We start from the raw sequence: 26,878 nt of genomic DNA, 5'->3' as shown, positions 1-26,878 counted from the left end.
GATTCTACAGCTTGTTCCTCCAGGTATTCCAGCTCCTGTGATCCAGCTCCACTAAGAGACTTGCACCAGTTACCATCCTGCGGTGCAGCTTGACTCCTGCAGTGTTCCAGCATTGCTCCCGGTTACCTGCTGCGATCCGACACCGGCTTCCTGCTCACAGCGTTGGTCCTGCTTCGCCTCCAGCCTCCAGCGGTGTCCTGGTATCGCTTCTAGCTTCTATTCCATGCAGCGTCGCTCTCTATGCTTCATAGTGAATTCATCACTGGCTGCCAGCTTTCTACAGTGCTCCTGTGTCACTATTAACCTTCAAGCTGTGTTCTACATTATCTCCTGTATCATTCTACGTTACCAGCAGTATTTCAATATCGCTCCGCATCCGTGACCACACAACATCGAACCACAGTCTCCATCGATACTCACCATCGGACTCTAAACTTCAGCGGTGAGTTCAGTACACCTTTTGTTCACACCGGTTCCATCCGGTATTCTCTGCAGTTCTACCAAGTACCATCTCAACTTCTGTGCACCTGTGTTTACCCCAGCCTCTGTGTATCATCTGCTGGGCAGTACCAGCTCGTTCCTCACTTCAGCAGTTAGCTGTGGTATACGGACTTACCAGCTCCGGATTCAGCAAGGACTTTAACATACTGTTCTGCAAAGCCACAGCACTTATTACCTCTGCGCTTCCAGGAACTGTACTATAATATCTCTCTGTACATCTACTGTTGAAGTCATTGCATAACCAAGGTGTCTATACTACGTGTTCAATAAACTGACTTTTGTTTTTACAACTCCGTTGTCATGGTCACGCCTTCGGGCAGATGGGGCTAGATCTCCTGTATGTCTAGGAACCCAATTCAACCTCCCGGTTCACCTACACGCCAGACCCTACACCTGACACTTCCCCAGGTCAGCCTCAGCCCTCAGTTGTGACAGTGGGGAGGAGAAACCAGTCCTTAACCTCAGCATGAAACTACTGCCTAGGGAACAGCGATATGCCATGGTAGAGCAGGAATGCCTGGCTATCAAGTGGGCAGTAGAGACTCTGAGGTACTATCTCCTGGGGCGGGAGTTCACCTTAATCACCGATCACGATCTGCTCAAATGGATGTGCCTATATAAGGAGACCAACGCCCAGATAACACAGTATTTCCTTGCCCTCCAGCCATACCGCTTCAAGGTCCAGCACAGAGCAGGAGGATTACAGGGCAACGGGGATGCCCTTTCAAGGAAGTTCCTCTCCTCAGAAGGTGCAGAGCCCTGTGTGTTGAAGCTAGAGGGGGTGAGGACTTGGGCCAATATTTACTAAGAATTCGAGTTTGTCCGTTTTGTGTTTTTTTTCTAAGTCCCAATCCGGGAATTCACTAAGCACCAATCTCGGCAGTGTTTGGACTATTCGTAATAGTTTGATTTGCAAAGTTCCGAAATATGAATGAATAGACCATCGGTCAAACGCGGCAGTTATTTCATACAATACAGGAATTCACTATTCATTCGTATTTGGGTGTTAGTTTCTGAGTGCTCAATTGCGGACGTATTTTTTTGCGAATCGGTAAAAAAAGCGGCTAAAAAATAGACCTGCTTTTTTCAATCATGTTTACATGTGTTGCAACTCAAAAATCAATCACACCTGAATTAGGATGCCTATAAAAGGATGTTAGGCCCATTTCAATACACCTACACTCAGAAATGGCAGCAGGACTGTGGGCCAGTGATCTTTTGTGTGCTGTTGGATTCCTCAGACTCAGACATCAGCCTGTAAGTACCCAGGGCCAAGAAACTGAACATGGGCCCTCATTCCGAGTTGTTCGCTCGCAAGGCGAATGTAGCAGAGTTACACACGCTAAGCCGCCGCCTACTGGGAGTGAATCTTAGCTTCTTAAAATTGCGACCGACGTACGCGCAATATTGCGATTACTAACTACTTAGCAGTTTCAGAGTAGCTCCAGACTTACTCTGCCTGTGCGATCATTTCAGTGCTTGTCGTTCCTGGTTGACGTCACAAACACACCCAGCGTTCGCCCAGGCACTCCCACCGTTTCCCCGGCCACTCCTGCGTTTTTTCCGGAAACGGTAGCGTTTTCAGCCACACGCCCCTGAAACGCCGTGTATCCGCCCAGTAACACCCATTTCCTGTCAATCACATTACGATCGCCGGAGCGAAGAAAAAGCCGTGAGTAAAAATACTATCTTCATAGTAAAGTTACTTGGCGCAGTCGCAGTGCGAACATTGCGCATGCGTACTAAGCGGATTTTCACTGCGATGCGATGAAAAATACCGAGCGAACAACTCGGAATGAGGGCCATGGTCAGCAGGTTGTACAGGTTCCGCGGAGGCTGCGCAGGCCTCGTTTTTTTAGGGGGCGTTTAAACTTGAACGCATTGTCCGATGATAAGGTCATACAGATGTTCCGTCTAAATCGTAACAACACTTTCCGTCTGTATGACCTTGTCAAACTGGGCCTAGACCCTGAGACAGCACGCTCTCGCTCTGTCTCAGGCCTGCACAAACTCCTGGCTGTGTTGCACTTTCTGGCTACTGGCAGCTTTCAGGCTGTGTCTGGGGATGTCATAGGAATCTCACAGCCCTCATTTTCCAGAATCTTAACACAGGTGATGTATACCTAACTACCTCTACTGTTTTTTGTTTGTTTTAATTTCTCGGTGGCCAGTTCTGTCCTAAAATCTCATGTTTTTTGTTCTTTAAAATATACACACAGGTGTTGGCTGTTTTGTAGCCCCACATCGAGGCCTCAATCTGCTTCCCTACCCAGGAGTCTCAGTGGCATGCCGTCAGGGTAGATTTCTATGAGCTGGCTGGCATGCCCAATGTGCTTGGAGCCATAGATTGCACACACATTCAGCTGAGACCACCTAGGGGCAGGCAGCACATATATACTAATCGCCATTTCGAACACTCCACAAATGTGCAGGTGGTTTGTGATGCAAATCTCAAAATAATGAGTGTTGTTGCTGGTTACCCTGGGGGCTGCCATGACTCCTTCATCCTCAGTCAGTCATCCCTCTTTGATAAGTTTGAGGACGGACAAATGCCAGATGGATGGCTGCTGGGTATGTAATTGTGATATGTGTAGGCCTGCGTATACTTTGTCCAAATACAGGTGCAGATGTATTAACTTGTAGAAGGCATAAGGAAGTGAGAAACCAGTGATCTGTGCAAGGTGATATAGGCACCAGCCAATCAGCTCCAATATGTAAATGAACATTTAGGAACAGATTGTCTGCTGCCTTTATTACCTTGCACATATCACTGGTTTATCACTTCCTTATGCCTTCTACAGGTTAATACATGTGCCCCACAGTGTGTTACTTATGTGTTGCTGTATCTTAACATGAATCACGTTACTATATCTGTCTTTTAGGTGATGGAGGATATGGCTGTTTCTCTTGGCTTCTAACTCCATTGTCCCGACCTGATACCCCTGCTGAACACAATTACAATAATGCACATAAGTCCACGCGGAATGTGATAGAAAGATGTTTTGGTGTGCTGAAATCTAGGTTTCGGTGTCTGGATAAGTCTGGTGGCCTTTTGTTGTATAGTCCCTCCAAGGTGACTCAAATTGTGTTCTGCTGCTGCTTTCTTCATAACATGTGTTTGCAACAACATCTGCCACATGTTGAGGAGGAGGAGGAGGAGGAGGAGGAAGAGGAGGAATAAAGCAGCCAGCAAGCAGAGGAATTAGAGACATCTGGTGATACTTGGAGTACAGATGTAGGGAGGCAGGTTAGGCAAGAGCTCATCACTCGCTATTTCTAAGGTAAGTTTGCTTTGCTTATTTAATTTGTTGTGTAATCATAAATAGATGTTTTGCCATTTTTATTGGCAAGACCATTACTCAGAATGTGTCTGTCTCCTTGACACATACAAACATACCCTCGCTTTATGCAAAACAAATGTCGCATGTGTATTGTGTGTATTTTTTTACTCAAAACAACAGATTATGAGTGGCATGCATTAAGTCTGGATAAGTGATCGTAAACTTGCAGTGCTAATTTATTACAAGCCCACATAATCCATTTAGTATTTCACTTTATCATTGTGTGTAACGTCCTAATGCACAGGTTCACAAACTTGGCCCTCAGGACCACACACAGTGCATGTTTTTCACGTAACCCAGTAGAAGCACAGGTGTATGAATTACTCACAGACATATGTTAAAAGGGTCACAGGTGTAGCTAATTATGTCACTTGTGATTCTGTGAGTAGACCTGCAAAACATGCACTGTGTGGGGTCTTGAGGGCCGAGTTTGAGAACCTGTGTTCCCAAAAAACACTCCTCAACATATAATATGTTAGCCTTGAGGAATACATGTGTCCCCTATGTGTGATGCACCATCATATTTAAGAGACACAAACTTACTGTAATCAGGAATGATTTATTTCCTAATGTTTGATGCAGTAAACTTGATGATGTGTAAGTAAATACACAGTTTGCCACATATATACATTATTATACACATTCTTTGTTTTTTGGTTAAAAAGTTCTTATTTGTTGGTTTCTGCATCATGTGTAATAACATTCTTACTAATTTTTAACACACACAAACATGTCCCAACAATACTGACATTCATTTTGTCAATGTTTTTTAAAAAATTCAATGCCAACATATTAAAAGCTTTTTACGCAACTCAATTGTGTTCTTCTTGTAATGTTGTATAGAGAAGAAAGGTAAAATAGTTATCAATAACATTGTAATTTGGATTGTCTGCAGGAAAAGAGGATGATTGGAATCTAGAAAGAGTAATGATTAGAAAAAAAACAAGTGGTCAGTTTACTTCCTGCTAACGACATTCTGCCTGGCTGCCAATTATTGTGTCTGCAGGAAAAGAGAATGATTGGAATCTAGAACGAGTAATGATTAGAAAAAAATCAAGTTGTCAGTTTACTTCCTGCTAAAGACATTCTGCCTGGCTGCCAATTATTGTGTCTGCAGGAAAAGAGAATGATTGGAATCTAGAAAGAGTAATGATTAGAAAAAAATCAAGTGGTCAGTTTACTTCCTGCTAACATGTATGTGCGGCTCCATCAACATTTCCCTCCAATGCCAAAAAAAAATGGTAAAGAATAAATTTGCGTACAAATTTTATGTTGTTGTTTGTACCACTTATAATTAATGATGTTGTAAAAATTGTCAAGGAGCTAAGTGTTATATATTTTTTGCCAAACATACACTTACTAACTATTTTGAGTTACTTATCACAAATGTCTAACTTGTATTATTTTTACGGTTTTTTTGGTGGCTGCTTGTCCTGCCCTTTGCCTTTAGCACTGTCATATTGTCGTGCTCTGGTGGAGCGTCTTGGTGGTGATGAGACTGGCGTGATATTTGGAGTAGTCGTACCAGAACTGCTGCTTGTTTGCTGTTGGTGCATGCATCTGAGTGTTTCATTCAGGTTAGTGAGGGTGGCATTGAGTTCACGTGTAGCAGCATTTTGATTGTCTACAATTCGGAATAAACTTTCATTAATCTTTTGATTGTTTTGAAAAATGTTCATATAACTTTGCTGTTGTCTGTGCTGTTCTTCCATTAGTCTGTGCTGTTCTTCCATTAGTCTGTGCTGTTCTTCCATTATGCGCCGTAAGTTGCCCATGACCTGTGTAATGTCTGTACGCATGAGTTCCATGGTATTGCCTATTCTGGTTGTTTGTTCATTTTGTCTACTCAGATTTCTTGATATTCTTCTGAGGTGAGATGGTAGGCTTGCAAACATTTGTGTCTGCCTACGCAGGCAATCTTCATTAGTGGCCTGCTGTCTAGCCCAAATGGACCAAAACACCTGATCAGGGCCTTGTGTTACTGGTGTTGTTGGGCTGTGTTGTGGTGGTGGTGTGCTTTGCTGTGGTGGTGTACTCACAGGTGCTGGGGGGCTCATTCCTTGCCTTAATGGCTGCATTTCTAAGATGTTTGTCTCCTCCATGTCACTGTGTTGCTGTTGTTGCGGAGGGATGCTGTTCCCAGGACTAGAAGCTGAAATGTTAAACAAATCTCCGTTAGCTATCCATATGTTTGAGAAATGTAAACAAATCACTACACATGGAACACATGTCATTCACTGTTGCTTTCAACTATTCTGCCTAGCAACATCATCACTCATAACTTTAATACATACATATGCCTGTTTGTGGCAAATGTGTCTGGTTACTTAATTGTGAAAGCAAACACTTTAGTTTTATTGTAGCTCACACATACTCCACCATAAAAACACATTGGAATCCATAATGTGTTACCTTATAGCTTTGATCAAACAAACATAGTAATGTTTTTATATGTATTTTGCAATGTTACCTCAAACACACATGTGAAATTTGGAAAAACAACCTTACTTTTTACAATAAAAAAACATGCTTTTTTGTTGCAGCATCTTACACACAATGTCATACTGTATGGCTCAAGTGGACATACATATCTTTACTGGATGTGGACAAGGCCATTTAGCTTGGATTCCATTTCAGCTTTTACTTACTGCGGTAAGTATCTAAGTTTTTGATGTGTTTTGCCTTAATGCGGTTATGAAAAATTTTGATTACGTTCTGAAATTTTTTACATTTATTTCAGTTTGATACTCACAATCAAGATGAGGGGAGTGTGGGTGACGTCTTGGAGGTGTGTCCAAAATTTGGAGTGGGGGGACAGAACATACGGACGATAATCTTCGTGGCGGGGTAGCCTGCTGTGGTTGGGCCGGGACATACGACCTTGCTTTCTTTTCGGCCACAGGTTTTTTGTGGTGATGTCTTACAGAAGTGCCAATTCTGCTGCTCCATACTTCTTTTGATGGACCTTTTAATGAAAGTGCAATTTTGTTATGGCCATTCCTTTCCAAACATACCCTATACTACAATGGACACTTTACCTGCTTCCGCAGCATCATCATCATCAGACGTGATAGGAGTTACTGGCCGACGAGTAGTACTGCTTTTTTCAAACACTGTATAAAATTAAAAAAAAACAATTATTCATGCTATTGTGGATACATCCACCCATTATGCTTATAAACATTTATTCTTTAAGAAATGCTTGTTTTTTTTATTAAAAAAACATAAGGACCGGAAACAAAAACAAAAAAAACATAAAACAATAAACATTGTCCAATAGACATATGCACTATGGCAAAATCAACACAGGAAAACATGTACAGGACACTTTGTATTGAAAGGATAAATATTACAGATGCAATATATAAATTGCTCTGTGATGTGGCACTCCAAACACACATTACCACTATATGAGCCAAACCAAAATGTAGCTATATTTTAAAAATTACACTGCAGTGTGGTGTCACGGTACAAATACAAGCTAAAAATTATCAATGAAATAGTGTTATTTTTTAAAACAATTTTACATTATCTAATAATGACATTACACATGTAAGTGGTTTCCAAACCACTTTCCACTATTCCAGCCTCTAACATGACAACCACTGTTTTTTAAACATTGCACATGGATCACAAAAATATACAACATAGTCACAATTTTTTTTAAAAAAAAGCCCAAAAGGAAACATTATTGCAGGACAATTCAGAGACACACCAAGTCCAAACTACACATGCAAAATATCTTTCATAAAAACACATGACATACAATAAAGTAAGATGTTACATTGGTTTTTGTATAAAACATTAACCAAAACAATGAATTTGCTGACACACACTTGAAGATGGGAGTAATATGCAACGTCACATGACACACATTTAAATAAAAAATAAATAAATCATAGAATGTAAACGCAAATACACATGCTCACCATTCTTCTTGGGCCTATCTGAATCCCGGACATGGGTTGCAGAGACAATTTCAGGAGGTATTACACTCCGCTTGGGCTCCTCATACTCCAGATATCTTGCAATATAGGGCTGCCCACCACCGGTTTTCCGAGCCGACTTGGCCTCCTTGGCCATTTTGGACTTGACACGTCGCTTTATGTCATAGTACCGTTTGCGGCACGTGTCCTCCGTCCGCTTGACCACCCCCTCACTATTGACAGCAGCAACAACTTTTGCCCACAACACCGTCTTCCTCCGTGTTGGCACCTTGGCGGACTCAGGGCCAAATAGCTGCCTCTGATACTTCATCAGCTCACGCACCAATGCCACATTTTCAGCAAAACTAAACTTTCCATTCCGCCCAGTCTTAGTAGTGGTGCGTGGCTGCGGAGCACTCTGACTGTCACTATCACTTGAGGCTGCTGCAGCAACCTCACCCACCTCCTCCACCTCACTAACCTCACTAACACTCACCTCCTCCACCTGACCGACCTCCTCCCCCTCACTCACACCCTCCACCTCACCCACCTCTGAGTCACACATAATTGTGTGTCTAAACAGTTAACACAGAAAAAAAAGACAAACAACACACTCCTCCACTACCACTACACAACTCACACCTACACACACACACACACACACACACACACACACACACACACACACACACACACACACACACACACACACACACTGACAAGGGACTATAAAGAAAAATAACTTGGACTAAAAATGAAACAAAACCACAAAATACAAGACAACAAGAATGACAAGACGACTTTCAAACACAATACCACACTCAGAAATCGCTACCAGCACTCCTCACCATACCACAAATTCACCTACATCCACAGCACAACCTCCCTCCTCCTCACCACTAACTAAACCCACGAGGTACGGACGGTTTGGGGCGTATTTATATGGTTGCGCACAGACACTCCTACCATCTGAAATACAACCAATCACGAACGGGGATGAAAATCGAAACTGAAAGTGAAAATGCGGCCGCTGGAAAAAAAAAACCCTGCCGCGTTTAACTTAGGTAAAAAAACAGCAAAAACAACAAAAACACATACGCAAACGACAATGACGGCCGTAAATGTGCCCAAAAAAAACGACTGACATCGACATCGGAAAACACGAAAACCATAAAGTCGACTGCTTCGTAACTTTGCGTATATGGATTCAAAAAGTTGCATGAAAATGCACCCGATACAAAACGTGTTGAAACACTACACAAACCGACTCAAACACGAATATTAGTAAATATTGCCCCTGGAGAGAGGCCGACCCAAAAAGGTACACCTGCTGAGATTGGCGAGCAGGTATGTGTGCAAAAGAAGAACTCAGCTTCACTCATAGGCTCAAAGCTTAGGTGGATGGTATGTGGCAGTCCAGTCCGGATGCCACCCTGGGTGTTTGCAGTACAGGGCACAACAGTTCGGGTGCCCCGGGGCCAAAGTGACCTGGGTTTGGACTGGACCAAGAGGAAGCCCAGGGAGATGTTGGGACACAGCAAGTTGTCATTCGGTCTTAGCACAGCCGCTTTTGGGTCCCTGGGATTTGGATGGGAGAGAGCCGCTTTTGGGTCCCTGGGGTTTGGATGCGGGCTCCCATCCATGTAGGTCCAGTCCAGGTTTTGGAGCAGGCGCTCCCAGCAATCAGGCACACCTGTGTCACCCCTTTGCAAAGCTCGTTTGGGCAAGGGCTCCTGATGCCCACAAGTGGCCAGGTGATAGAGGGCAGGCCAGTGGGTTAGAGACAGGGAGCCTGAGATTTGTATACATGCTTTTTGTGAACCGGTGCCTGGTTAAGGTACCTTGTAAACTTGCCGTGTTAAAAACCTGTTTACTGTGCTGTGGAAGTAAACAGACTGCTTTCCCCATCCAACTGTGTCAGCGTCCTGTCTGGTGGAAGGTCGCTTTCTTACAATATACTATATACAATATTTATAGTCTGGTCCATAAATATTGGGACATCGACACAATTCTCATATTTTGGGTTCTATGCACCACCTCAATGGATTTGAAATGAAACAAACAAGATGTGCTTTAACTGCTGACTTTCCGCTTTAATTTGAGGGTATTTACATCCAAATCAGGTGAATGGTGTAGGAATTACAACGGTTTCTATATGTGCCTCCCACTTTTTAAGGGACCAAAAGTAATGGGACAAACTAAACAATATTAAATCAAACTTTCATTTTTTAATACTTTGTTGCAAATTCTTTGCAAACAATTACAGCCTGAAGTCTGGAACGCATAGACATCACCAGACACTGGGTTTCATCCCTGGTGAGGCTCTGTATGTTTCGGGTCATTGTCCATCTGCACTGTGAAGCGCCGTCCAATGAGTTCTGAAGCATTTGTCTGAATATGAACAGATAATATTGCCCGAAACACTTCAGAATTCATACTGCTGCTTTTGTCAGCAGTCACATTATCAATAAATACAAGGGAACCAGTTCCATTGGCAGCCATACATGCCCACGCCATGACACTACCATCACCATGCTTCACTGATGAGGTGGTATGTTTTGGATCATGAGCAGTTCCTTTCCTTCTCCATACTTTTTTCTCTTCCCATCACTAAGGTACAAGTTGATCTTTGTCTCATCTGTCCATAGGATGTTGTTCCAGAACTGTAAAGGCTTTTTTAGATGTTGTTTGGCAAACTCTAATCTGGACTTCCTGTTTTTGTTGCTCACCAATGGTTTACATCTTGTGGTGAACCCTCTATATTCACTTTTGTGAAGAATTATCTTGATTGTTGACTTTGACACATATACAGCTACCTCCTGGAGTGTTCTTGATCTGGGCAACTGTTGTGAAGGGGTTTTTCTTCACCAGGGAAATAATTCTTCTGTCATCCACCACAGTTGTTTTCCGTGGTCTTCCGGATCTTTTGGTGTTGCTAAGCTCTCCGGGGCATTCTTTCTTTTTAAGAATGTTCCAAACAGTTGATTTGGCCACACCTAATGTTTTTGCTAACTCTCTGATGGGTTTGTTTTGATTTTTCAGCCTAATGATGGCTTGCTTCACTGATAGTGGCAGCTCTTTGGATCTCATATTGAGAGTCGACAGCAACAGATTCCAAATGCAAATGTCACACTTGGAATCTACTCCAGACCTTTTACCTGCTTAATTGATGATGAAATAACTAGGGAATAGCCCACTCCTGTCCATGAAATAGCTTTTGAGTCGATTGTTCCATTACTTTTGGTCCCTTAGTAAGTGGGAGGTACATATAGAAACCGTTATAATTCCTACACCGTTCACCTGATTTGGATGTAAATACCCTCAAATTAAAGGGTAAAGTCTGCAGTTAAAGCACATCTTGTTTGTTTAATTTCAAATCCATTGTGGTGGTGTATAGAGCCCAAAATATGAGAATTGTGTCAATGTCCCAATATTTATGGACCTGACTCTGTGTGTGTGTGTGTGTGTGTGTGTGTGTGTGTGTGTGTGTGTGTGTGTGTGTGTGTGTGTGTGTGGCTGATGTGTGACTAGGGAGGCCAATCCCGGGATCGGGATTGGTGGGATCCCGGGATTTGGGCCCAAAAATGACGGGATTTGAATCCCGGGATTGGAGCTTCCAATCCCGGGATTCAAGGGATTACAGTGCGCATGTGCGGGAGGGTGGGTGTAAGTAATGACACTTACTATTAGGCGGGCGGCCGCGGCAGCCATGGACAAGCTGAACGCGGCAGCACTTCAAATGTAGCGCCGGCCGCCAGCCAATCAGAGCTGGCGGCTCGGCAGCCAATCAGGGAAGCTGCCGCAGCAGCGGCAGCCAATCAGGAGCCACTGCTGTGACCACTTCCCTGATTGGCTGCCGGTCCGCCAGCTCTGCTTGGCTGGCGGCCGGCGCTTCATATGAAATGCTCCCGCGTTCAGTGAGTCCATGGCTGCCGCGGCCACCCGCCTAATAGTAAGTGTCATCACTTACACTCACCCTCCCTCTCGCGCCGCTACCAACCTTTCCGCGCCGCTACCTACATCCTCCCTCCCGCACCACTACCTACACCCACCCTCCCGCACTGCTACCTACCCACTCCCGCACCGCTACCTACACCCTCCCTACCTCCCGCACCACTACCTACACCCTCCCTACCTCCCGCACCACTACCTACACCCTCCCTCCAGCGCTGCTCCCTACAACCTTCACTGGTCCCTACTGCAATCCCGGGAATCCCGGGATTGACCGTTTTTACAATCCCGAATCCCGGGATTGAAAAAACGGCCCGGGATTGGCCTCCCTATGTGTGACCGCCTTCATATAGCACGGAACTGCAGCTCAAATTACAAAACAGTTTGTTCCTGCTTCAACATTTTGAGGTCATCAGCTCGTCATCAGTCTGCCCTTTAGGGTTAAGGCATTAGGGTAAGTTTAGGGGTCTGGGATAGGGTCAGCAACAGAAATCTTGGGGCCCAGTACATCTCTGGGGCCCCCTCAACCCCACTTAACTTGGAAGAGGGAGACTGTAATCTTAGTGACAAGATGCAGAGATTAACCCTTTCTGTGACTGCTGCACAGGGATCACACAACTTCTAAATGAATTCAATTAGGGGAGAAGTTCTCACAAAGAAGTGCAAGTATGTACCACACTTAAGGGCACCACACGCTGGGCATCTTCTGCTGAGGTACCCGACGGCCGATCCGGCGGCGGGGGGCAGGGACGGTTCTACACCTTGTGGTGCACAGAGCGAAAGTTTCTTTTGGCAACCCCCCCAACAGGCAAAACAGGGTTAGTGAGCGTCAAAGGCACACATAAAAAATATGGGTGTGGCATTATAGGGAAGGAGCGTGGCCCCTGTAGTTGTGCCCCAGTAGATTTGCCCAATAAATGTGCCCCTAGTAGTTATGCCCCCTGTAGATTTGCCCTCTTCGATGTGCCCCCAGTAGAAATGCCCCCTGTAGATTTGCACCAGTAGATGTCCTCCCAGTAGAGATGCGCCTGTAGTTATGCCCCCAGTAGATGTGCCTCCAGTAGAGAGACCCCCTTAAGTTTTGCTCCTTTAGTTTTGCCCCTGTAGATATGCCCCTTGTAGATATGCCCCCTTAGTTATGCCGCTCATAGATATGTCCCCAGTAGATATGCCCCCTTTAGTTATGACCCCAGTAGATGCGCCCCATTAGATGTGCCACCAGTAGAGATGCCCCTGTAGTTATGCCCCCTATTAGCGCCGCTTACAAACACAAGAAAACAAACAAAAAAACAATACTCACCAGCCCCGCTCCTGCTTCCCGACTGCTGCCGCTGCTGCTCCGTCTCTGTCTGTCCGCTCCTCTCTATGGTCTCCCATAGTGCCGCACAAACACTAGAGGTCAATTAAGACCTCTAGTGTGTGACAATGGCGCCGGCTGCAGCGGGCGCTCACACAGCCCATGGCACTTGCTGCAGCTGGAGTGTGGGTGGGTGGCGGGCGTCTGCAGGGTGACTGCAGCCGCCGCAGCACCCCGGGCGCCCGCCCTGCTTGCCCGTACCTAGATCCGATCCTGGCGGAGGGGGGGAGTGTGTTACGGGGGGAGTAGAGTTTCTTCACTCCCCTCATCACTCGTCCCCATAGCCCTGCATGCTAATATGGACGAGATTGTCCACATTGGCTTGCAGGCATAAACGAGCCGGGACCAACGATGAACGAGCGCGGGGCCGCGCATCGGTCATCATTGGTGCATACACACTGAAAGATATGAACGATATCTCGTTCTTTCAGTGTAATCGCTAAGTGTGTAGGGCCCATTACAGTACCGCTGGATTTGCAGATATTTTCTTACAATACACTATGGGGGTAATTCGGACCTGATCGCTCGCTGGCATTTTCTGCAGCGCTGCGATCAGGTCAGAACTGCGCATGCATTTGCACCGCAATGTGCAAGCGCGTTGTACGGGTACAAAGCGGATCATTGCTGTGCAATGGGTTTTACGAAGAATCCATTCGCACAGCCGTTTTCAGGGAATGGTTGGAAAAATGCAGGCGTGTCCAAGCGTTTGCAGGGCAGGTGTCTGACGTCAATTCTGGCCCCGGATAGGATGAAGTGATCGCAGCGGTAAGTAGTAAGTTCTGGGCAACTCAGAAACTGCACAAAGTTTTTTTGTACCACTCGGCTGCACAATGCACATGCGATCGCACACTTGCACAGCTAAAATCCACTCCCCGGTGGGCGGCGACTATGCGAACGCTGGGCTGCAAAAAACCACTAGCGGGCGATCAGGTCTGAATTACCCCTCTATACATAGAATATTACTGCAGGCATTAGGGTAAGTTTAGGGGTTTGGGTTAGGGTCTGGGCCAGCAACAGCAATCTTGGGCCCACTACACCGCTATCTCTGGGGTCCCCACAACCCCCTTAACTTGGCAGAGGGGATCTTTAAAAACAAGGCTGTCAGTGGTTTTCCTGCTGGGCTACCCGACTCTTCGGTGGCAGGGACATACAGAAAAGTGCCAGTGCAGCGACATGCATAATGATGGCAATACAGCATGGACCACAGGGACTGGACAAAGTGATGGGGTAAAAGGAGGGGGGAGGGTTTAGGGGGCCTGTTAATTGTTTTCCTACTTAAATTGAGCAATTGGAGCATACACCTTAAAAAGCAATGGCCCTCATTCCGAGTTGATCGCTAGCTGCTTTCGGTTGCAGGGCGGCGATTAGGTGAAAAAGCGGCATTTCTGCGCATGCGTACGGGCTGCAGTACGCATGCGCAAAGTACTTTCACACAAAACGATGCAGTTTTACACAAGGGCGAGCAACGCTTTTCTGTCGCTCTGTTGATCGGTGAGTGATTGACAGGAAGTGGGTGTTTCTGGGTGGTAACTGGCCGTTTTCAGGTAGTGTGCTAAAAAAACGCAGGCGTGACAGGTAAAAACGCAGGCGTGCCTGGGGAAACGGGGAGTGGCTGGCCGAACGCAGGGCGTGTTTGTGACGACAAAGCAGGAACTAAACTGACTGAGGTGATCGGAAGGTAGGAGTAAGTTTCGAGCTGCTCAGAAACTGCATGAAAATTTTTACGCGCAGTTCTGCTAAACTTTCGTTCGCACTTCTGCTATGCTAAGATACACTCCCAGAGGGCTGCGGCCTAGCGTGTGCAATGCTGCTAAAAGCAGCTAGCGAGCGATCAACTCGGAATGAAGGCCAATATTGGCACTGTGGCCCTGTTATTTGTGTCCCTGATCCTTGGGGCCCCCCCTGAACCTCGAGGCCCTGCACATGTGTTCCCTTTGTGCCACCACCACCACCACCCCTGTGTTGCCGGGCCTGCATTTTCCATTGTACACAATTTCAGTACATATTTGTATTAAACATATTTTACTAAATAAGTGGTCAGGAAAAGTTAGACATCCCATAATAAATTATGAAATAAATACACAAACATAACAGAACCAGTAGAAGACAGAACTGCTGCTTTATGCGGCTAAACCCGACCTCTATGGGCCCATTCAATGCAAAATAGATACACAATTGAATGTTGCCCCAGCGATCTCCCATCACTTTAGACAGGAGATCTGGTACGATAATCCATTGAATATCGCCCATAAAGTAAGACACCTTAAGTGTTCTGGATGTTGATTACACTCTATGAATTGCCAGCGCATGATACATAATAAAGACGCACAGGACCAGTATATGGCGCGTAGCTGAGATTGAGAACACTGATAACACTATTTACTGGCGGCATGATGTGACAATTTCTGCAAGATACATGCAACCCCTATTTGCCTGCATTCTATCATTACTGATCACTGGTACGCAGGAATACTTACTTTCTGGGACAGCTCTTTGATAAAAGAAAACTTCTGGATTTTATGATACGTAAGATCTATTATGTACGCATGGCCATCAGCATGCACAAGCCACATGGGGACGCAAAGTTAGCCTTCGGATTCCTCTCCAGAGCTTCTTGTGAAAAGAACCCATAGGTTTCTGTAGGGGAATCAGTAGGAAATGGCGGCGCTAGGGGATGTACAATAGTTGCTATCCCAGTGGTCAGAATACCGATGCCGGGATCCCGACCGCCGAGAGTGCGGACAACTGTGCCAAGGTTATTCCTGCTCGTGTGTGTCCACGACACGCTCGGAGTGGGAATAGAACCTGTAGCGAGCGCAGTGAGCACCGAGCCCTCAGCGTGGCGAGCACAGCCCCTTCTGCCGGCATTCTGGTGGGCAGGATCCCGGGGGTCGGTATTCTGACCTTCGGGATCCCGACCGCAGGGATTCCATACCCAACCTGGAGCTAGGTATCCTGGCGGTCAGGAGACTGACGTCGGGATATTGAAGTTTGAAATCCCGACAGGGGTGAGTTGGGGCTGTTTTCCCCACCCCCTAACCCTCACTTGCCAGAGCTTAACCCTAACTTTCCCCTATAGTGCCTAACCCTAACCTCCCCTCGGTGGTGCTTAAACCTAACCCTCCGTCCCCCGCAGCTTAAACCTAACCCTTCCCAAGGGTGCCTAAGCCTAACCCTCCTCCCTGCAGCCTAACCCTAACCTAACCCCTCCCGCATCCTAACCCTGACCTCCCCTCGGTGGTGCCTAAACCTAATCCTCCGTCCCCCGCAGCTTAAACCTAACCCTTCCCGTGGGTGCCTAAACCTACCCCCCACCCTCCCTGCAGCCTAACCCTAACCTATCCCCTCCCGCATCCTAACCCTAACCTCCCCTCGGTGGTGCTTAAACCTAACCCTCCGTCCCCCGCAGCTTAAACCTAACCCTTCCCGTGGGTGCCTAAACCTACCCCCCCCCTCCCTGCAGCTTAACCCTAACCTATCCCCTCCCGCATCCTAACCCTAACCTCCCCTCGGTGGTGCCTAAACCTAACCCTCCGTCCCCCGCAGCTTAAACCTAACCCTTCCCGTGGGTGCCTAAACCTAACCCCCCCTCCCTGCAGCCTAACCCTAACCTATCCCCTCCCGCATCCTAACCCTCACCTCCCCTCGGTGGTGCCTAAACCTAACCCTCCGTCCCCCGCAGCTTAAACCTAACCCTTCCCGTGGGTGCCTAAACCTAACCCCCCCTCCCTGCAGCCTAACCCTAACCTATCCCCTCCCGCATCCTAACCCTAACCTCCCCTCGGTGGTGCCTAAACCTAACCCTCGGTCCCCAGCAGCTTAAACCTAACCCTTCCCGTGGGTGCCTAAACCTAACCCCCCTCCAGTGGTGTAACTAGAAATTTATCTCCCCCAAGCCAAAAAATTCTTCGGCGCCCCCCCCCCCCCCCCCCCCCACTCCCATCCCCCATAATTGGGAGCAATAAAGGGGTAAATATGCGCGCGCCTTCGGCGCGCGCAGCGAAAAGGGGGCGTGGCTTCGTTTGAATGGGCGTGGCTTCGTTGGAATGGGCGTGGCATTGCAGGAAAAGACTACCTTATACCCTAGTTTTGCAACCTGCACGCCCAGACGTTAGCCACCACAGGAAAGAAAAATAATCCTGATTCATGCCCCTTACATTATTTGTAATTTTTCCTCCTTATAGTAATGCCCAGTATACATTATTCCACATACTGCAATGGCCCTTAGACATTATGCCGCACACAATAATGCACATGACACAATATGCACACACCATAATGCCCCCGACACATTATGCCACACACTATAATGCCTGTGACACATTATGACAGGAATCGCAATGCCCGTTATACATTATGCTACACACTGCACTGCCCCTGATACATTATAGCACATACAATGTCTGTGACACATTATGACACACACTGCAATGTCCGTGATACATTATACCACACACTGCAATGCCCGATACATTATAGCACATACAATGCCTGTGACACATTATGCCACACACTGCAATGACCTTGAGACATTATACCACAATGCCCGTGATATAGTATACCATACACCGTAATGCCTGTGACACATATCGCAATGCCCGTTATACCCTATGCCACACACCGCAATGCCCGTTATATATTATGCCACACTGCAATGACCCTGAGACATTATACCACATACCACAATGCCCGTGATATAGTATACCACACACCGTAATGCCTGACACATTATGACACACACCGCAATGTCCGTGATACATTATGCCACACACTGCAATGACCCTGAGACATTATACCACATATCACAATGCCCGCGATATAGTATACCATACACCGTAATGCCTGTGACACATTATGACACACACCGCAATGTCCGTGATACATTATGCCATACACCGTAATGCCCATTACACATTAAGTCCTACAGTAAAGCTTCTAATTACTTTTCAATTACCTGCTCGTTGTCAGGGGTTTCATGCACTGGGTGTCATGCTCGTTGCCAGGGGTTTCATGCTCTTGGTTCCATGCACGGTGCCAGGGGTTTTCATGCTCAGGGTGTCATGCTCGTTGCCAGGGGTTTCATGCACTGGGTGTCATGCTCGTTGCCAGGGGTTTCATGCACTGGGTGTCATGCTCGTTGCCAGGGGTTTCATGCACTGGGTGTCATGCTCGTTGCCAGGGGTTTCATGCACTGGGTGTCATGCTCGTTGCTAGGAGGTAGTCCTTGTTGCTAGGGCTGTGCTCCCAGTGCCACATATGTCCCCAGTGCCAGATATTCCCCCACGGTGCCAGGTACTCACATGCCCCCAGTGCCAAATATAGCCCCCCCCCATGTGCCAGGTACACATATACCCCCCCAGTGCCACATATGCCCCCAGTGCCAGATATTCCCCCACAGTGCCACATGTGCCCCCAGTGCCAGATATTCCCCCCCCCAGTGCTATATATGCCCCCAGTGCCACATATGCCCCAGTGCCAGATATTCCCCCCCAGTGCCACATATGCCCCCAGTGCCAGATATTCCCCCCCCCCCAGTGCCACATATCCCCCCCCAGTGCCATATATGCCCCCAGTGCCAGATATTCCCCCCCAGTGCCACATATGCCCCAGTGCCAGATATTCCTCCCCCCCCTGCCACATATGTCCCCAGTGCCAGATATTCCCCCCAGTGCCATATATGTCCCCAGTGCCAGATATTAACCCCCCCCCCCCTCCCTGCCAAATTTGCCCCCAGTGCCAGATATGCCCCCTCAGTGCCCCCCGCCCCCTCCCCCCCCCCCGCTTCCTCCGCCGCCGCTCCCCCGCTGTTAGGAGGGACACGGAGGGCACAGCGCACGCCTCCCTGTGTCCCTCCTGGGTCTCCGGCGGCCGCGGGTCTCATAAAGGAAGTGCCGTTCGTGAGCACTTCCTTTATTAGAGTGACCCGCGGCCGCCGGAGACCCAGGAGGGACACAGGGAGGCGTGCGCTGTGCCCTCCGTGTCCCTCCTAACAGCAGGGGAGGGAACGAGACCGCAGACTGACATGCGGACGCTCGTCCGCATGTCAGTCTGCACTAAATCAGTGGCTTGGGGCTGCGGGGGCAGTAGTTACGCCACTGCCCCCCTCCCTGCAGCCTAACCCTAACCTATCCCCTCCCGCATCCTAACCCTAACCTCCCCTCGGTGGTGCCTAAACCTAACCCTCCGTCCCCCGCAGCTTAAACCTAACCCTTCCCGTAGGTGCCTAAACCTAACCCCCCCTCCCTGCAGCCTAACCCTAACCTATCCCCTCCCGCATCCTAACCCTAACCTCCCCTCGGTGGTGCCTAAACCTAACCCTCCGTCCCCCGCAGCTTAAACCTAACCCTTTCCGTGGGTGCCTAAACCTAACCCCCCCTCCCTGCAGCCTAACCCTAACCTAACCCCTCCCGCATCCTAACCCTAACCTCCCCTCGGTGGTGCCTAAACCTAACCCTCCGTCCCCGTAGCTTAAACCTAACCCTTCCCGTGGGTGCCTAAACCTAACCCCCCCTCCCTGCAGCCTAACCCTAACCTATCCCCTCCCGCATCCTAACCATAACCTCCCCTCGGTGGTGCCTAAACCTAACCCTCCGTCCCCCGCAGCTTAAACCTAACCCTTCCCGTGGGTGCCTAAACCTAACCCCCCCTCCCTGCAGCCTAACCCTAACCTAACCCCTCCCGCATCCTAACCCTAACCTCCCCTCGGTGGTGCCTAAACCTAACCCTCCGTCCCCCGCAGCTTAAACCTAACCCTTCCCGTGGGTGCCAAAACCTAACAGATTTTGACTAAGTGGCAGTTTTGACTATACTATGTAGTAGATTGTACACAATATAGGGGCTAATTCAGACCTGATCGCTGCTGTGCGTTTTCGCACAGCGGGCTATCAAGTCTGAACTGCGCATGCACAGGCATCACAGTGCGCCGGTGCAAGCAAGAGATGCGACCGGCATCTCAGCCCAGCGGTTGCCTCTGCTTGATTGATAGGCAGAGGAGGTCGCTGGGAGGGAGGGGGCGGGCCAGCGGCGTTGGGCCGCCATTTTTGGGGGCACGGTCCGGGCAACGCAGGTGTGGGCAGGCCGTGGTGACTGCATAACGGCACACGCAGCTGTTGCGACCCGGTGAGCGACGGCTAGCTCCCTGCCAGCCAAACTTTTGTACCTGTACTGGGGGGGCAGAGCTAGACATGTGGGGCGGACTAGCCCTGTGCTGGGCGTCCCCCTGCATGTCTGTGAAAGTGATCATAAATGTGCTAAATTGCCCCCATAGTCAAGATTGACTTGCCTGCACAGTCTATCCTTTCTTGCGATACCGACACCACAGGAGCACGTATCACAAGCTGTGTACACATGGGGGGTCATTCCGAGTTGTTCGCTCGTTATTTTTTTTCGCAACGGAGCGATTAGTCGCTAAAGCGCACGCGCAATGTCCGCAGTGCGACTGCGCCAAGTAAATTTGCTATGCAGTTAGGTATTTTACTCACGGCATTACGAGGTTTTTTCTCCGTTCTGGTGATCGTAATGTGATTGACAGGAAGTGGGTGTTTCTGGGCGGAAACTGGCCGCTTTATGGGTGTGTGTGAAAAAACGCTACCGTTTCTGGGAAAAACGCGGGAGTGGCTGGAGAAACGGAGGAGTGTCTGGGCGAACGCTGGGTGTGTTTGTGACGTCAAACCAGGAACGACAAGCACTGAACTGATCGCAGATGCCGAGTAAGTGTGGAGCTACTCAGAAACTGCTAAGAGGTGTCTATTCGCTATTTTGCTAATCTTTCGTTCGCAATTTTAATTATGCTAAGATTCACTCCCAGTAGGCGGCGGCTTAGCGTGTGCAAAGCTGCTAAAAGCAGCTTGCGAGCGAACAACTCGGAATGACCCCCCTGGTGCGATTTGCACTAACTTTCCTTACGATTTTGACTATATAGTCAAAATTGTAAGGTTACATAATTGCACTGTGGCCCTCATTCTGAGTTGATCGCACGCAGCAACTTTTTGCTGCTTGTACGATCAACTTGATGCCGCCTATGGGGGAGTGAATTTTAGTATAGCAGGGCTGCGATCGCTTGTGCAGCCCTGCGATACTATAAAAAGTTTCCTGCAAAACAAGACCAGGGTAAGTATTACTTACCGTGTGCGACGGATCCAGCGACGAAGGTCCCGGGATTGATGTCAGACATCCGCCCTCCAAACGCCTGGATCCGCCTGCATTCGCCTCACCACGCCTTGAAAACGGTCAGTTAACGCCCCGGAATGCCTCCTGCCTGTCAGTCTTCATGCGATTGCCGCTGCAATTACTTTCTGCGCTGGCGTCGTCGCTGCCTGGCAAACAACGACGCGCATGCGCCTTTCAGCTGTGCAGCCGCAGTCCCAACCCGTTCACACCGCAGCGAAGAACCGCTGTGTGCGAACGGGTCAGAATGATCCCCAGTGTGTATGCACCTTAAGTCCTGTTACTCCTACCAGAATCGCCAATCATCGGTCACCGATGATCAGTGATTTTTCAGGGAATCGGACAATTCTTCATTTTAAAAATCCCTGATTTGCCGATCCTGACTGTTTGTGGAGAATCAAGATTTTTGTTTTTACATTTGTTTAGTATTCGTGATTCTCCAACCCAGCCGTCGGGGGATTGGGAAATTGCAGCAATATGTCTCTAACGTATGGTGGTCTTTACATAGCACAGCGGTGGCCAACCCGTGGCTCTTGAGCCGCATATGGCTCTTTCTTTATTGAAATGTGGCTCCCGACACTTGAGGTCCACAACAAATCTGAAAATTGCTGCACTTTAGCCAGACATGCAGCAGCTCTATGGAGACTGACAACTGAGGGAGCCAGATACTAGAGTTGAGACACCCACCGGCAAACAGAGGACAAATAAGGCGCTGCTGCAATGGCAAGAGTTGGGGGACTGTAGTCACACATGAGAGTGGGCTGGAGTGACACAAGGGGGAGCTGACTGGAGTGACACAGGAGTGTCCTGGCAGGAGTGACACATGGGGGAGCTGGCTGGAGTGACACAGGAGGGTGCTGGCAGGAGTGACACATAGGGGAGCTGGCTGGAGTGACACGCTGCTGGCAGGAGTAAAACATGGGGGAGTTGGCTGGAGTGGCAGGAGGGTGCTGGCAGCAGTGACACATCGGGGAGCTGACTTGAGTGACATAGGAGGGTGCTGGCTGGAGTGACACAGAAGGGTGCTGGTTATAGTGACACATGGTGGAGCTGAAGTGTATTATGTGAATCTGTCTTTTTCAATATATTTTATGCGGATCGGCTTTTCAATTATTTTATGTGGAAGTAGCTTTTTTAATATATTGTATGTTGTATCTGACTTTAAAATGTATTTTATGTGGATCTAGCTTTTTCAATATCTTTTTTTTTTTACTAGGGGCGTGGCCTAGCAGGGACAGGGACACACCCTATTTTTACACATGCAACTTTGGTTTGATGTCGTCTCTTAGATGTACCTAACAAGATTTGTTTGGCTCTTTGTCTCTGACTGGTTGGCTACCCCTGAATAGCAGTTTCCTTCAGCTCAAATAAATCACCTCCCCTGTGCTTCAACACACACACTTCCCCCTCAACCACCGCTGGTCTGGCTGGGCCTCCTTCCAGTATGTCTCCCACCTTGGGGAGTCTCTCACTAAAACCAGCTCACTATACAGCAGCTGCTCCAGTTAGCAATAAATCCGTTCTGCAACACAGCCGCTTGTTCTGCATCTACTGTATTGGTGCCACAGTCTCTTTCTCTCTCCTGCCTCCTTTGTAGGTTTCTTGGCCTCTCCTCTTCTTTACCACGCAGGTGCCACACATTGGTCACCCCTACTGCAGCAGCTCCTGTATATCACATGCAGCATGGGTCACAGAGACACCTCCCAGTGGTGTGTGATGCTGGGTATTGCACGCACACTTGGTCCCCCTTAATGTGCACTATGCTAAAATCCCTACTCATGCCCCTAACTTTGCATATTATCCAGCCTTCCAAACCATATACTGATTCCGTTACACAGGCCACTACACTGCAGTGGTACACTATCTCTATACCATACCTACCTACTTTCCTGATCTGCTCTTCGGGAGATCAGAGACAGGGGAGCGGCACGTTGGGCCTGATTGCATCACTAATGCAAGCAAAGGCGTGACGCCCCCTGCTGCATTACCATATTAGTGCTATCACTGCTGCTTCCATGTAAGCCACAGCAATAGCTCCTCCAACCACATCTCTATCAAGCCTATTATGCCATATATGCCAACCTATTATACTGTCCCTTCCAGGAGAGTTCTAGAGAAAGATGCAGGTAGTGTGTGTGTGTTGTGATGGCCCCTCCCACTCATGGCATCATGCAGAGAGGACGGGGCCATGAAGATTTCATACTCTGAGGATTGAGTTATCATGCCCCCTCATCGGCCCTACTTCAATATGACCTGCTCTCCCAGAGTCTAGGCCACTGTTGTATCTATAATGGGTGCAGTATGTGTGGTGCACACAGGCCCCCAGGTACCAAGGGGAGCCCACACCGCACACCCTGCACCCTCTGGAGTCCGGCATTGACAGCAGCATGGCTGCAGAAATCACCAGGAAAATGGCAGTTTGCGCATGAGCAGTAAGGATATCACTGGGAAAATGTCCACCGTGCTCATTAGACTCTAAGACAGTGCTAGGGTCCCCTAGTGACTCTAGTGCCCAGAGTCTAAGACGCAGCTTTCTCCTCTCTTGAAGCGTGCCTGGTCCAGGGGACACCCCGGAATTCGTCAGGCTCCTAGATGGACCAGGAGTATGGGGAAGTATGTATTATAAGAACCGGATGCATTAATACACACCATGCAGTATAATGCATACTGTCAAAGCTTAATTTCTTATAAGTGGTGACAAGAAAATATACTGGGCCAGAAAAAGTTTGTGGGAACTCATATACAGTATGTGCTCTTTGTTAACTATTAAACCGGCTAGTTGGGTCACATATGCGCATATCCCTGCAAACTGGCCAACATCCGAAAGTATCTGGGTACAGGTTAGGGCCCAGGGGTGGGGGTTAGGATTAGGCACTAGGGGGGTTAGAGTTAGGCACTAGGGGGGTGGTTATAGCTGCCACTCCCGGAGGGTTAGCCCTAGCTGCCACCCCGTATGCATTAAAGCTACCAGTAACCACCAGTGGAAAGGAGTCTCAGGTGTATCATGAGCAGGGTTGAGCTGGCCCACTGGGGCAAATCCCAGTGGGTCCCACCGCCTAGGGGCCCACCTCTTCGTCTACGGATCAGGATCCAGACTGTGTACTTGAATTACACATTATACCTATGTTAGCTTATACTGCACAGGACAATGGTGTATTCTCTACAGTGCATTGCTGTTATTAATCTGGTACATTATCATAATGCATCAGCAATATTTACTATATATATTTATCAAGTGGCCCAGATAATTGCATTCCCCCGGTGGGCTCTTCATGCCCCAGTCCGACACTCATCATGAGTCTGAATTATTGGAATATAAGAATTGTTGTTTTTATCAATTTCTTCATTTTTTTTATCCAGTACAATTCTCCAGTCACGGTGATGGTTTATTTGTATAGGACTGAAAACACCATTGTCAGTGCTGAGTCCATATATGCAGTATCTATAGAGTAGAATAGCATACATTATTGAGCAATGCTTCTCGCATACATAACCATTGCTTGTGCAGCTGCTGTGTGAGGTCATCAAACATTATTGTCATTGTAAGAGCAAGGTGACACTTACCAGCAGTCACAGAGGACGGTTATCTAGGAGATAAGACCTTCCTTTTGCCATTAAATCCCACATATGTTTAAATTGTGGCTGACAACTGACTCCACTTTCCAGAGACACACCTGTGCTTTGCAACTAAGACGTATGGTACTCGCACATTCATAAAGTGTGGCAATAAGTCTGATTTATGTTTTATTGCGGCTTTTCACCATCCATAGAGATTCCTGATCAGGGGATAACAGGACGCGTATCGCAGCTCATTTTGATCTTTCTTCAAAGTGCGAGGAACTGCCAAGACTAGAGAAAGCGTGTAGACCCACATGTGGATTTGTCCTGTATGCGTCCCGTGGCCACGTGACCTGCGCTTTCATATACAAACAGCTTTAATATGTATGGCAGAGTGGATGTAAAATGTACTTTGCTTCGCTGTCCCCTACCCATACCCAAGAACCTGCCAGCTCACTCAGCCGAGCAGCAGTTACTGTATGTTGATAGTATGGCTGCCCCCATCCAGGAACAGCCTTACATGCAATAAAAGCACTAAGAGCAACATTATGATAAGCAGGGACGGACTGGGGGCCGAAATCGGTCCTGGCGTGCTCGCACATGACAGGAGCACGCGGACACTAGCGACGGGGTTGTGCCGTGAGTCAAGGGGACGTGGACTTGTGGCACGCCTCCATTTCCATTAGCTTCCACAACAGAGAGCCGGAGGCTGCGCTGCGAGCAGCCTTCCCGGAACGGGTATGGGTCGTTGGGTCGACCCAACTTAGGTCGACACTCATTAGGTCGACCACTGAAGGTCGACATTGCCATTAGGTCGACGTGCATTAGGTCGACATGGGCGTTAGGTCGACAGGTGAAAAAATCGACATGAGGGTTTTCACTGTTTTTGGTGTCGTTTTCTCCGAAAGTGACGGGGAACCCAAATTAGTGCACCGTGTCCCCTCGCATGACGAGTGAACGGGCAAGGGGCCTCGCTCTGCTACCGCTTTGCTTGGCACAGATTACCGTTCTAATCGTAGTCCACGTGGATCGTTAAGTTTGTAAAAATAAAAAAAAATGGGGGGAAAATGGGAAAAACTCATGTCGACCTTTTCACCTGTCGACATAGTACATGTCGACCTAATGGCATTGTTGACCTAATGGCATTGTCGACCTTCAGTGGTCGATCTAATGAGTGCCGACCTAAGTTGTGTCAACCTAACAGCCGTAACCCCCCGGGAACTCTGAAGGACAGGACCGGCCCACTAGCCCATGGGCCCTTCTGGCATTTGCCAGAAGTGCCATATGGGCAGTCCGGCCCTAATGGCAGGTGTTCAGAGATTCTGACACCCCCTAATTTGCCTAATGGTCGCTTTGGTCCTGGTCATGTACATTACAATCTGATCATTCAATACGATCTCTTTTGTAAAACTGTTAAGGTTATCACGCGTGGCTGGGAATCACTTACAGTGATATGTAGACGGGGCAAAATGATAAATCATCTGATTGTGCTCAGTCGAACATGTTCAACCAAAAATGATGGCATACATGCAGGGCCGGCTCTACCATTAGGCAGCTTTAGGCAGCTGCCTAGGGGCGCCGGCCCCTGGAGGGCACCTCTGAATATATCTAGCAAAAAAATGAAGGATGTCTCTATATGCGACCTCCTCCTTTTACACTGAGCTAACCACTGCTGTTGGTCTAATCAGGTGCAGCCACCGCTATCAGGCTGTACCACATAGCACCCCAGCGCTTCCTTAGTGCCGACACATGTAGCATCAAGTCATGTTAAGGAATATAGGAGGCATATGTAACGATGGCTACCGAGGGGTGCCCCCACGGCCACCCCTCATATACATCTTCTCCAGGCCCCTGGATCCCGACTGCCCAGCAGCAAGCATCACCTGACTACATGTCTGTACCCGCAGCTTCGCTGTAATGCTGCTGCCGCCTGCATGAGGACTCCTGCTAATGACGAGTAAAAAGCAAGAAAACACCTTAAGGTAAGTAACCTGTGTGGTTTCCACAGGACCACAGGCAGTACAAATCTTCCAGCCCAGTGGGTGGATAGCATGGATAGTACTTGTAACATCATAATA

Source organism: Pseudophryne corroboree, chromosome 12 (assembly GCF_028390025.1).
Source record: "Pseudophryne corroboree isolate aPseCor3 chromosome 12, aPseCor3.hap2, whole genome shotgun sequence".
NCBI lineage: Eukaryota > Metazoa > Chordata > Amphibia > Anura > Myobatrachidae > Pseudophryne > Pseudophryne corroboree.
Note: the sequence above shows the minus strand (reverse complement) of the source record.